Genomic DNA, 12,671 nt, shown 5'->3' on the forward strand with positions numbered 1-12,671 from the left:
TTATTGCATTACTCGCTCTAATTGCTTGATCTCTCTCTTTATTCATTTCACTGAATAGTATCCGCGAAGCATATTCTACTCTATAGTGGTCCACCTCGTCCTACAATTAAAAAGTATATTCTGTTTAAGCAACAATATTAATTCAGTAAAGTAATACAGAGTTATATAGTTTTAAAGACAGTTACCTGTGGCCAATTATCCCATTCATACTTCGCCCTTTTAATGTTTTCGGGCGCAATTAACTCAAGCCACTTCATAACGTAAATAGCACAGTCATAGCTGAAAATGAAGAAAATAAATTACAAATCTCATTTAGGAAAGTTTAATGTTCAGAGTCATAAATTTATACCTTGATTTTTGGCCTGAGATATTAACGTATGTTACTTTAATTTTCAACTCATTCTCCTTTTTCTTTAGAGGTGCCCCGCCGGCATATGCTCTAATTCTTGAAATTACATATCCCTTAAAAACATACTAAAGATATAAAATACACCCAAATGAATGCACAAGATATAACCAACTGAATGGACAATATACACCCAACACAACAAACGAAATACACCCAACATAATAAACAACATACACCCAACTTCATAAACAAAATACACCCAAATGGTTTCACAAAATACACCCAACTCGATAAAGAAAATACACCCAAGTATGGTACTTACTTTTTCTCCTTTTTACTAGGTTATTTTCTTGGTGAATCCTCTGAGTCTTCTTGAGTCTCAGACTCAGAGGTAGAACTGTCACTATCAGTTGTTTCTTTCTCCGAAGACGATGTTGAACTTGCCTTCCTTTTTTTTTGTTTTTTTTATTTCTTATTTTTTTTCTTTTTTCTCTATTTTTTTCATTTTCTCTCTTGTTTGCACCATCTTTACAATCCCCTGAAACATTAGATATTTTAGTTAGCAGCATTCAGGTAAATAAAATACACCCAACATATTATGTTCACTTACCATATTTTCCTCTCTTTCCGCCGTCATTCTTTCATCCAACTGCTCCTTACTCCAGTTGGCAATCCAGGGTTTTGGCGGTCTTTCAGCCCTCTTCTTGCCTTTATTTTTAGAAAGATGAAAGTAAATTATCATCAGGGCAAAGAGGCAGCCATCAATTGCCTTTTTCTTTTTCTCCTTGTAGTCGGTTATGTCCTTGACGATAAAACTCAAAACATGCCCTCCCCAGTTTCGCTCTGTTATGGTGTCCATCTCAAAAATTGGGGCCAGGTGCACATGCGAGATTTTGTTTATTGTCGTTGGTAAAAGGAACGCCATCTGTATATAGAGAATGAAAATCCTCTTGAACATTAGGCGATCCTCTTCGTTACCAACGCCAATATCCATCATCTCATCTATAAGACTTTTGAGGGTCTTACCCTGGAATCTTCTAAAAATTTCTTTGTCATCCTCAAAACGTTTCTTATAATCGACTTTCTGAGGAAATAGATCTCCTACAAAAAGGAAAACAACATAGTATGAAAACCAGTTCAAATACACCCAAGCATCAACTAAAATACACCCAAGCATCAGTTAATATACAGTTATAATTTTTAGCGAGTTACCTGTTGCGTTGATGCCAAGCGCATCACCTTTTTTTTTTGTGTTATTTTAAAAGAACCGTATCTGGTTTTCAGTATGTTCTCCCCTAATTTGAAGTTGTTAGCCAGCTCCCTTAACACTTGATGATGCACCCTTAGTGGTGGGATGTGCATCAAACCACCGAATCCCAAATCCCTCACAATCGTTTTCTTCTCCTCACTCATGTTTCTGAATTTATCACTTAACAAATGTGTTGCACACTTAAGGTCTTTGGTTTGCTGTAAACTAAAATAAAATTATAGTCAGATATGTTTCTATTATATAAAACTGATTTCATCTAAGACATATATTTGTTCTTACATTTTTTTCAGCTTGATTTCTCGCTGCCATTTTTTCTGAAATGAAAAATACACACATAGATATCAGTAAGATACACCCATATATATGAGTCAGATACACCCATAGATATCAGTAAGATACACCCATAGATATGATTCAGATACACCCATATATATCAGTCAGATATCACTCAAACATGCATCAATATACAAGGTCAAGCAATATACACCCATGGACAAGCAAATATAAGAACAGTTGCAACTGCTGACTATTACAGTATATCAGTTCAGAAATATACACCCAACAATTTGTGCCATATACACCCAACAAATTACCTCATATACACCCACCAAACTACGGAATATACCCCCCAAAAATCAGTTACCAGAAGAACTAGAACAACAAGAACAGTAACACCTAGAAGAACTAAGAAGAACAGTGTAACATAGAACCAAGAATAACATTAAAACCTAGAACAAGTAGAACATGATAAACTGTAAAATGAGACGTAGAGCAAGAAGAATAGTAAAACGTACAACAACGTAGAAGAACAGTAAAACCTAGTTCTTCAATTTCGAAATGTGAAAAATATACAGGAATGGTAATTTAACGTACCTTGAGTATTATACCTTTGTTTTCTCTGGAGATTCTTGATCGAGAGTTCTATGTTGTGTTGATGGAATTTTCGAATCTTAGCGACGAGTTGTATATCTTCAGTATCGAATGATGCTCGAAAATGGAACGTTTGCTTTTTCTCTGAATGGCTTTGAGAAGTGGAAGAAATGGAAGAGTCTGCCATTAAGGGGCGGTTTACGCGAAGCGTAACCGTTTGAGTGGAGCGCGTGAATGTTACGCTCCATTCAATATAATTCAGTGCGCGTGTGGAATGTTTGTGGGCTAGGGGCTTGTATCACTTGTAAGGCCTTATTGCTTGTATGTGTAGCAGGCCTGATAAAATTATAAACGGTAATGTTAAAAAAATAAAAAATAATTTAAATTTATCTTTTTTTTTTATCAAAGATAGGAGACTCGAACCCACAACCTCTTAATTGAGTATGAGGAGATTATGCCATTTGAGTTATTACTCATTGGTTATAAAGTCTTTTTTTAATCTTAATAATTAATAAATATTAAATAAAATAAGTTTTAACTTTTTTGTTAGTTAATTTTTTTGTTATAAAATATTATAAATATATTTATTTAACCACAAAAGATGTTCTAAAAAATTTGAAACGTAATCAAAACAATTAAATATTTTATATATTCTTAAAAGGTTTTAAAAATTTAGATTCGGATATAATTTTTTATAAATATAATTAAATAATAAATATTTTTATCTTTAAAATTTGATAATTTTTATATTAAATAATATTTTTTGAAATTTTTTAAATATTTGAATTTTTTTAAATAAAAAAGGTCTAATGTTATTGAATTGTGCTTTACGCACCTTGTAAATAATTGTCTAAATGTTTTTAGAATAATTAGGATAAAATAAGGGGTAAGTACGATTTTGGTCCCTTAAGTTTAGTGCCAGAATCGAATTCGTCCCTCTTGTTATTTTGCCATTAAAATCGTCCTTAATGTTTTTTTTCGTATTAAAATCGTCCTTTTTAATAAATTTTTTTATTTTATTCCTAAACTACCCTTATTCCTATTTTAATAATAATAATTATAAAATTAAAAAAAAAACGAAAACACAGTGTTGGGGGAGGGGAAGAAAACGCGTTGGGGGAGGGGAGGGAAGGGGAGGGGAAAGGAAGAGGGGGGAGGGGGAAGGGGACGGCGCCGGGAAGCCTCCGTCGTCGCCGCCATGACCTCGTCGTCGCCGTGACCTCTGTTTCTGTTTCTGTTTCTCTTGAATTTCTGTTTCTCTATTTCTGTTTCTGTTTGGGGGTGGGAGAGAAGGGAGGCGGAAAGGGGAAAGGGGAGACGGGGAGGGGGAGGGGACGCGTGGGGGTGGGGGTGGGGGGGAGGGGACAGTGGGGGTGGGGGGAAGGGGACAGTGGAGACGGGGAGGGGGAGGGTACGCGTAGGGGTGGGGGTGGGGGGGAGGGGGAAGGGGACAGTGGAGACGGGAAGGGGGAGGGGACGCGTGGGAGTGGGGGTGGGGGGAAGGGGACAGTGGAGACGGGGAGGGGGAGGGGACACGTGGGGGTGGGGGGAAGGGGGAATGGGAGGCAGGGAGGGGGAAGGGACAGTGGGGGTGGGGGGAAGGGGGAAGGGGACAGTGGAGACGGGGAGGGGGAAGGGACAATGGGGGTGGGGGGAAGGGGAATGGGAGGCGGGGAGGGGACAGTGGGGGTGGGGGGAAGGGGGAATGGGAGGGGGAGGGGGAAGGGGAAGGGGAAAGGGGAGACGGGGAAGGGGAGGGGGAGGGGACAGTGGGGGTGGGGGGAAGGGGGAAGGGGAGGGGACAGTGGGGGTGGGGAGAAGGGGGAAGGGTAGAATTGTCATTAAAAAAAATTTAATTACAAAGGACGAAGTTAAATACAAATGCAACATTAAGGACGATTTTAATTGCAAAATAACAAGAGGGACGAATTCGATTCTGTCACTAAACTTAAGGGACCAAAATCGTACTTACCCCATAAAATAATTTACTACTTATACAAAATGACAAGATGATATTTTTAATTATTTCTATTATATTTTTTTATTTTTTTGAAAATATTTTTATCATTTTAATATTTTTAAAGGTAATTTTATCAATTTAATTAACCTTATTATTTTAGCTTCTATTTGGTCATTATTTTTATCCACTGACGTGTTACTTCATAATAGATATCATATAATGTTTGATTACGCATACACTACAGCACCTTTGATTTGCATTCAGAGTATCCGTTCTCTCAAAAGAAATGGTCCAATAATAGATAATCAAGTTGAAAGATTTTTTCTTTTAAGAAATTGGAAATAACATATATATATTGATAATCAAGTTGAAAGATTTTTTCTTTTAAGAAATTGGAAATAACATATATATATATATATATATATATATATATATATATATAATGATAGTGAATATTTTATAAAAATAAATTAAAAAAAAGACATATAGAGATTACAGTTTTTTTGTTTTAACGATAGGATATGATTTTCATTAATGAAAATAAATGGTTTAAAATGGACTACAGGTAAGGATAAAAAATAGATAGATCCATAAAACATTTAATACATATCTTATTGTAAAAAAAAAAAAAAAAAGTGAGGCTTTCAAATTTTTCGACGTTATTCCATAACTTTTTGAACTGCTACCAAGACTTCAGATGGAGGAATTTGATGACTTTTAAAGATGAGAATGTTTCGGGCTTTTCAAATTTGCCAGGTAATATTTGTTGCAAGTTTTTTTTTTTTTTAGTTACTTTATTTCTTCTCAATTCATTTTCCAGTCTCATCCACCATTTTCAGGTTTCTTCTTGCTAGTTTGGTGTTGACAGATTTGTTGTTTGCTAAACATCCTTCGATTCTGTGCACTTTTAGAAACAATGAAAGGTTGATTCCTCAACTTGGTTGCACCGCCGGTAGATTGGATTTACTGATTAAATTCAGGATTGGATCTTCTGAAGAACAGGTAGTCCCTCATGCATAATCTTCCAAAGACAATTCTTAATTTTTGAATGACAGTTTATTTTTCACAAATTAGAGCATAATGCTTTGTGTTGGTACTGCTCTGACAAGTATTCTAAAGGTGGGTGAAAAAATTGGAAGCTTATTCTGTATGTTGAGTTCATAGTGAAACTACTACCTTTTTCTTTCATCTAGGTAACTCTATCTTCGATTTCATGTATATGTGTGTTGAGGATCACTGTAGCAATTTCCTGGTCTTTCTTCTGTATGTTGTGAGAGATTAGGAGTGATAGCTACATAGTCTCTGACCTATGAATCCTCCCTAATTTGAATAGATAGACCTCTGCCTACTTTTCAGAGAATTTTTCTTTAAGACTTTCTTTCCTTCCATTATATTATGCCAACTCCAGGAAGGATTTGTACCTGTTTCTGCTCTTAGGAAACCAGAATTCCGATAATAATACTTACTTTGGTAAACTTTACTGATAAGAGAGTTTGGCCTGGAGAGTAGACGCCATCCTTGCTTTGCTAACATCACCAGATTAAAGGCTTTAAGGTATTTGAAGTTTAGTCCTCCTTGATTTTTTAGTTTGCAAGTAATTCTCCAATCAATCTAGTGCATTCTCCGTTCAAACTCCTTTTGTCCCCACAAAAAATTATAGGATGGCTCTTTGAATTTTTTCAAGGAGAGTTTCTGGTAGTTTGAAACAGCTTAGAGTGTAAAAAGAAATCATCGTGGCCACAACCTTAATTAAAACTTCTCTATAGGAGTGTGTATGGTCTGGTCCGGCCTGAATTCGGCTTCACCCGTGCCGTGTGCACCCTAAGGGAACTAAAAAAGATATATATATGTTTTAAATTTATTTCAATATTATGTTATATTAAGTATTGTTTTGATCCCTAACGTTGAGGGTCAGAAGCGAAATTGTCCCCAATGTAATTTTTGATTTAGAATCGTCCTTAACGTTTTATTTCGTATTAAAATCGTCCTTTTAACTTTTTTCCGGACAAAAATACCCTCCACCACCGCCAGTACCTTTACCTCCATCACCACCAGCACCTTTACCTCCACCACCAAGAATAACAACATCAATGAAATCAACACAAATTCAATAAATCAAAGAATCAGAAATTCAATAAATCAACAAATCAACACAAATTCAACAAATTCAACAACCAAATCAACACACAACAACAATAAAATAAGAAAACAACAAATCAAAATCAGAATTAAAAGTAGAAGCAGAAGCAGTCACAAAAGCACAAGAAGAAAAAGTAGAAACTCAAGCAGAAGCTCAAGTAGAAGCAGAAAGTAGAGACCAAAGCAAGGAGCAGAAGCCGAAGCAAGAAGCAAAAGCCGAAGCAAACAGCAGAAGCAGAAGCAAAAACAGAGGCCGAAGCAGAAATAGGGAGTAACAGCGGCGAGAACGCGACGGGGAGGAGCGGCAAAAACGCGGTGGGGAGGAGCGACGGTGCAGAAGCAGAAGCTCTCTCCCTAGCTCGCGATGGCGGCTCCAAGCTTCGCTGGCGCCGTCCCCCCTTCCCCTTCCCCCTCTCCCTTCCCCTTTTCCTTCCCCCCTCCCTCACGTCCTATCCCTTTTTTCCTTCTCCCCTGCCCCCTCGCGTCGTTTTCTTTTTTTTTTTTTAATTTTATAAGTTTTTTATTAATAGGCGTAATTTAGTAATAAAATAAAAAATTTTATTAAAAAGAACGATTTTAATACGAAATAAAATGTTAAGGACGATTCTAAATAAAAAATTACATCAAGGATGGTTTCAATTCTGATCTTTAATGTTTGGGACCAAAATAATACTTATCCCTTATATTAATTATAAGCTTATTGTTTTATTTTTAATAACACTTGTTGAATTACCAAATAGATCAAAGACGCATCAAATTAGAATTTATGGTCAAATTCAAGTTCAAATATGGATATCAACTTTTCGGTAACAAGTTTCTTCCTTATAAATAAGTGCATCATAAATAAGTTTTTTTATAAATAAATTTCTTTATAAATTATTGTTAAAGCTTAAAAGACCCGATTTTTATCCGGTTTGGACCCGGTATAGTTGTGGCCCAGAAATATTTAGGTTTTATCGGGTTTAGAATCAGGTTAGAATCTAAAAAATAGACCCGGTGTATATTTAAGGTCGGATCTGGGTCAGGACAAATCCAGTTTCACCCGACCCATGAACACCCCTACTTCTCTGCCACTAGTAGATAAAAGAGCTCATTTCTAATGACTCAATTTCTGAGTCACCCTATCCTTAATGTAGTTGAAAGTAGCCTTTTTGGATCTCTGAATCACTGCTGGGAGGCCCAGATATTTGTTCTGATTTCCAATGTGTGGTATCAAAAGAATTTGAGCTAGTTGGTCACGAATGTGAATTGGGATATTTTTGCTAAAAAAAGCAGATGGCTTATCAAGATTAACCTTTTGCCCACTTATTTCCTCATAAACCTGTAAAATCCAAAGCAAGTTTTGTCATTTTTCCTCACTTGCTTTGCTAAAAAGTATTGAATTATCTGCGAAAAATAAATGGTTGATTTTAAGACACCTCTTATTGAGTCTCAAATCGGATATTTCCAGTCTCTGTTCTCCTTTGTGGAGTAGATGGGAGAGTCTCTCTGCACAAAATAGGAATAGATAGGGGGATATAAGGTCACATTGTCGTAACTCTCTATGTGGCTTGAAAAAACCATGAAGTTGACCTTCCACAGTAACAAAATAGGAAACTGTTGTCATAAGTTCCTTTATCCAAACCATCCATTTTTCACAAAATTTCAATTTCTGCATTATATTCCACACAAAACTCCATTCAACCCAATCATAAGCCTTACTCATATCTTATTTCAATGCCATATCATAATCTCCATAATTCTTATTTTTCAGAAAATGCATATATTCATGAGCAATCAATATGTTATTAAACCTGCCTTTGATAAAAGTACTTTGGGGGATCACTTATAATTCTGTTCATCACATTTTGTAGTCTATGAACCAGAATTTTAGAAATTATTTTGTAAAAAATAGTGCTTAAGCTTATAGGGCGGACGTGCTTCATAGATTTAGTATTCAGTACTTTTGGAATAAGACAGATATGTGTGTGATTGAAGGCTTTAAGAATTTTACCGCTAGAGAAAAAACTCTTTACTGCCTGAACCACGTCAGCTTTGATATTCTCCTGAAAAAATTGAAAAAAATTGGCTGTAAAACCATCCTCCCCCGGAGAGGAGAAGGGGTTGATGAAATAAACTGTTGTTTTTATTTCTGCTTCAGTAACTGGCCAAATCAGGAACCTGTTTGAGGCTACATTTATCTTGTTCGGTATACCTTGAAACTCCACTTCTAGGTTTCTAGGTTGGCTAGTAGCAAAGAGATCTTCCAAGTATTTTTGCGCTATTGCTGCCATATCCTCCAGATCATTAGCAACTCCACCCTCTTCATCCTCCAACTCCACTAACTTATTTTTCCTATTCCTGACTTAGAATTTGGAATGAAAAAATTTAGTGTTCTTGTTTCCCTAATTAAGCCACTGTGATTCACCCAAAAACTGTCTCTCAACAATTTTCTACCGGCAAGTGCACCGGATTGTCGTCAAGTAAAAACTCACTGTAGAGTGAGGTCGAATCCCACAGGGATTGGTTGGTTGATCAACATTAATTGGAGAATTGTTCTAGTTGAGCTAAATCAAAATTTAGTTGAGATTGCAGAATGTAAATTGGCGAGAAACTTAAAGTACAAGAAATTAAATGATAAAAATTAAATTGCGAGAAATTAAATGACAGAAGCTTAAATTGCATGAAATTAAATGGGAATGGGGATTAAGCATGAAATTAAAGAGCATAATCTAATGAGAATGGGTAAGATAATAGTAGGGGAATCATTGGGGTCTGGAGATGTGATAATTCTCCAGATCAAGTTTATTTTCAGCTCTTCCTCAATCAATGCATTCATTGATCTCCTTGGCAATCTTAGGTGATTAGATCCCAATTCCTTGGCAATCTAATCTCTCTAAGCATGAACAATTGCCCAATTCCTTGATTTAAGTGCTCATGGAAAGAGATGAAGATCGGTCACTGATTCTACCACACAAATTCATAGATCAAAGTATTAGTAGGATTACATGTCACTATATCCATCCAAACCTCAATCTAATCCAATGTGACAAAGCAATTCTAGCATGATCTCCTCATTCCTCTTCCAAGGTTCAGAGGATATCCAATTATGAATAGCTTCTTTCTCAAGTTAGATGAAGAACGAAAGCTTTCTAGCAAAATCAAGAGAAAAGAAAGAAGAAGAAGAATGAAAACTAATATTGATCCATTGAATTACACAGAGCTCCCTAAACCAATGAAAGGGGTTTAGTCATTCATAGTTCAAATCAATTTACAGAAAAAGAAAAGTGCAGAAAGAAATAAAGAAAGTACAAAAGAAATTAAAAGAAAGGTGCAGGAAATGAAAATCAGGGAATTGAACTCCCAGAGTCCCCCTCAGGGGCTCCCAAGTGCTCCCTAAATCTTCAACAATTCTTCTATTTATATCCCTCTTTCCATCTTCAATTGGATCGTCAAATACTGGGATGTGGGTCTTGGCCTTGATTGAAGCAATTAGGATTGATTCCTTGATGATGGACGTTGGCAACTAACATTCATATTCTGTATTTGTGCATTTTGGAATGAGTTAACGTTGGTGATCACGTTTGTACAAAAATGTTGGGCCAAATGTCCCCTTTGAAAAAATGGTTTCTGGTTACTGTCATCGATGTTTGACTCAACGTTGGAGTGCCTATAAGTACACGTGGATGGTCAATTTTGGCCATTTCACGCGTAAGCGTAACCAATGCGCGCGCGAAGTTGGAGAGAAATGCCTTCCCACGCGTACGCATCATAGACGCGTACGCGTCGATGCAAAATCTCCAACTCCAGTTTTCGAACACTTATCGCGAACGTTGGACCCAGCGTTGGACTAGCAACGTTCCCTCCAACGTTGGCTTATCCACGCGTGCGCGTCACCTACGCATGCGTGTGGATGCTAAATTCTCAAATTCCAAAACTGAACTTTGTATCGCGAGCGTTAGGGGTAACGTTGGTTTGGCAACATTACCTCCAACGTTGACACCCTTTTTTGCATAATGTTGCACATCAAGCCTTGGGACGTTACTTTGTCCTCTTGTCAACGTTGCCAATTTCATTCTCACTATAGGCTATTATATATGGTTGGAAAGCTTTGAATATCAGCTTTCTAACCCAACTGAAATCACCTCAATTGGACATTTACAACTCAAGTTATGCTCCTTTGAAGGAGACAGGGTCGCTGGTGTCGGTGTGCAACGTTGGCGCACCAACGTTTACACCAACGTTGGTAACAATGCCAGATTTTGAAGCTCAAACGTATTGTCCACTCCATACTATTATATATTTTTGGAAAGCTCTGAATGTCTACTTTCAAATGCCATTGGAAGCACATCATTTGGAGCTCTACAACTCGAGTTATACTCCATCGAAGGTGCAGAGGTCAGCTGGCCTTACTACAGGTTGGTACTATGTCGTCTATGCACATTTCGGGGCAGTTTTCTCCCTCAATTTTATTGTCCACCATGTAGTTCCATATATTCTTGGAAAGCTCTGGATTCTTACTTTCTAATATTTTTGGAATCACCTCATTTGAGGCTCTGTAGCTCAAGTTATTCTTGTTTGAAGTATATCCCTTCAGGCTGTTAGGAGCAAAGTTTGTGGCAACGTTGATGAGCCAACTTTGGCCACCAACGTTGCTTGCTCTTCTTCTTCTCTGCCCTTCCTTTGCTTCTTCTTACCTATCATCCACCAAACAAAATGCATCATTCATAGCATCAAATAATTCTTTGCATAAATCTCATGAAAATGCACAAAATTAACATTATTTGATTGAATCAAGACAAGCATGAATTTCTCATCTAAATACTTACTTATTGCTTAAGAAATGCATGAAACTACTCTAAAACAAACTAAAAATGACTTGTGAAACTAGTCAAGATACCCTGGCATCACAACACCAAACTTAAATCTTGCTTGTCCTCAAGCAAGTGATAGAACATGAAAATACAAGAGATACAAGTCCTTATTCAGAGAATTCAAATCCTTGGTTCATGGAGTTTCATGCATGGCAACTTAGGTTCATGTTCATGCTGGTTTCTGGCTCCTATATGCTCTTGTCTTGCAGAATTTCCAACGTAGTTAACTTCTTCTTCCTCTATGTTTGACTCCTCTGATGTTGATGGTTGGGTGTGGATTGCTGCTACCTGGCTTGCTTCTATTTTCTTTGTGAGATCTGCCAATTGCTTGGCAATCATCTTGTTCTGAGCCAAAATTGCATCCATGTTGTTCATCTCCATGACTCCTCTATTATTGCTTCTCTCAGAGGCATAAAAGTACTCATTCTCGGCCACTGTTTCAATGACATCAATGGCTTCCTCAATCGTCTTCTTCTTGTTGAGTGAGCCTCCAGATGAGTGGTCTACAGCCTTCTTTGATTCATAGGAAAGTCCTTCATAAAAGATATGCAACTGCACCCATTCATTGAACATATCATGAGGGCACTTCCTTGTCAAATCTTTGAATCTCTCCCATGCCTCATAAAGTATTTCACCATCCTGCTGTCTGAATGTTTGAACCTCCGCCCTCATCCTGCTGACTCTTTGTGGAGGATAGAACCTTAACAAGAATTTGTTGACTACATCCTCCCAAGTTGTGAGGCTCTCCTTTGAAAATGATTCTAGCCACTTGGATGCTTTATCCCTTAGAGAAAAGGGGAATAGAAGCAACCTATAGGCATCAGGATGAACTCCATTTGACTTTACTGTATCACATATCCTTAGGAATTTAGTGAGATGATGATTAGGGTCTTCTTGGGCACTTCCTCCAAAAGAACAACTGTTTTCAACCAATGTGATGAGCTGTGGCTTCAACTCGAAATTATTAGCATAGATGATGGGCCTTTGAATGCTGCTACCATAGTTTCCTGGGTTTGAATTGATGTAGGACCCTAGAACTCTCCTTTCTTGTCCGGCAGGATTGGCTGCACCTCCTCTGGCATGATTGTTCACCTCTCCTTCATGATGGTTTTCCATATTATCCTCCATGTTTGTATCAAAGTCTTCCTTCTCTTCCTCTGCACCAACAGCTATTTTTCCTCTTGCTTCCCTCCTTAATCTTAGGAAGGTTCTTTTCGGTTCACTATCAAA

General features: G+C 37.2%; 1 non-coding gene across 1 annotated transcript; it reads left to right on the forward strand.

Moving 5' to 3' along the window:
* Positions 1-12,009: 12,009 nt before the first annotated feature.
* On the forward strand, positions 12,010-12,116 carry LOC148566670 (small nucleolar RNA R71). The gene has a single exon (XR_015882936.1). It is a non-coding gene; the product is annotated as a small nucleolar RNA R71 (small nucleolar RNA).
* Positions 12,117-12,671: the final 555 nt, after the last annotated feature.

Source organism: Arachis ipaensis, chromosome B4, assembly GCF_059453495.1.
Source record: "Arachis ipaensis isolate K30076 ecotype BB chromosome B4, ASM5945349v1, whole genome shotgun sequence".
NCBI lineage: Eukaryota > Viridiplantae > Streptophyta > Magnoliopsida > Fabales > Fabaceae > Arachis > Arachis ipaensis.